Source organism: Tupaia chinensis, unplaced genomic scaffold, assembly GCF_000334495.1.
Source record: "Tupaia chinensis unplaced genomic scaffold, TupChi_1.0 Scaffold000605_1, whole genome shotgun sequence".
Classification (NCBI taxonomy): domain Eukaryota; kingdom Metazoa; phylum Chordata; class Mammalia; order Scandentia; family Tupaiidae; genus Tupaia; species Tupaia belangeri.
Genome location: NW_006160123.1, coordinates 5,088,964 through 5,089,569, shown reverse-complemented (window position 1 = coordinate 5,089,569; position 606 = coordinate 5,088,964).

The window sequence follows — 606 nt, the reverse complement described above, 5'->3', positions numbered from 1 at the left end:
TATATATATATATATATATGTATATAACCGTCCTCCTAAAATACGAAGAAAGTGCTGTCTCAGAGACAAGCTCAAGGTGGTTTGGGAAATAATTATGCACACGATCACACAGCCAGTAAACAGCAGAGAGAGCTGTGACCTGGGCTGAGATCTGATCTGACTCCCTGTAATCACAGCTGGAATGTCCTAATAACAAAGTATTATCATTGTCGCTTCCATAATAGTACAATAATAGTCGTCTTCACAACCATAATGTTCTGTACCTTAACACCTCCCTCTGTTATTTCATTGTACTTATATGCCACCTTGTCCTATAAAAATAACTCAAGATAGCTTACAAGAGTGTGAAACCTACACAAATGAGATGGAGAAGGCACCTAAAACAGAGCCTGAAATGGGACCAGCAGATGGCGCAGTGGTTGCGACGCTAGACTCCCACGTAGTAGACCATGGTTCCAGTCTTGGACCTGGGGACTTAAAATTTGTAACAGGCTCGTGTGCATGCATGCCCGAGATCCCGAGAGGAGAATGGAAAAAAAGGGATTGTGACAGCCATGCCCCTCGGGGTGATTTCTCCCTTTCTGTATCTCTTTCTGTCTCTTAGGT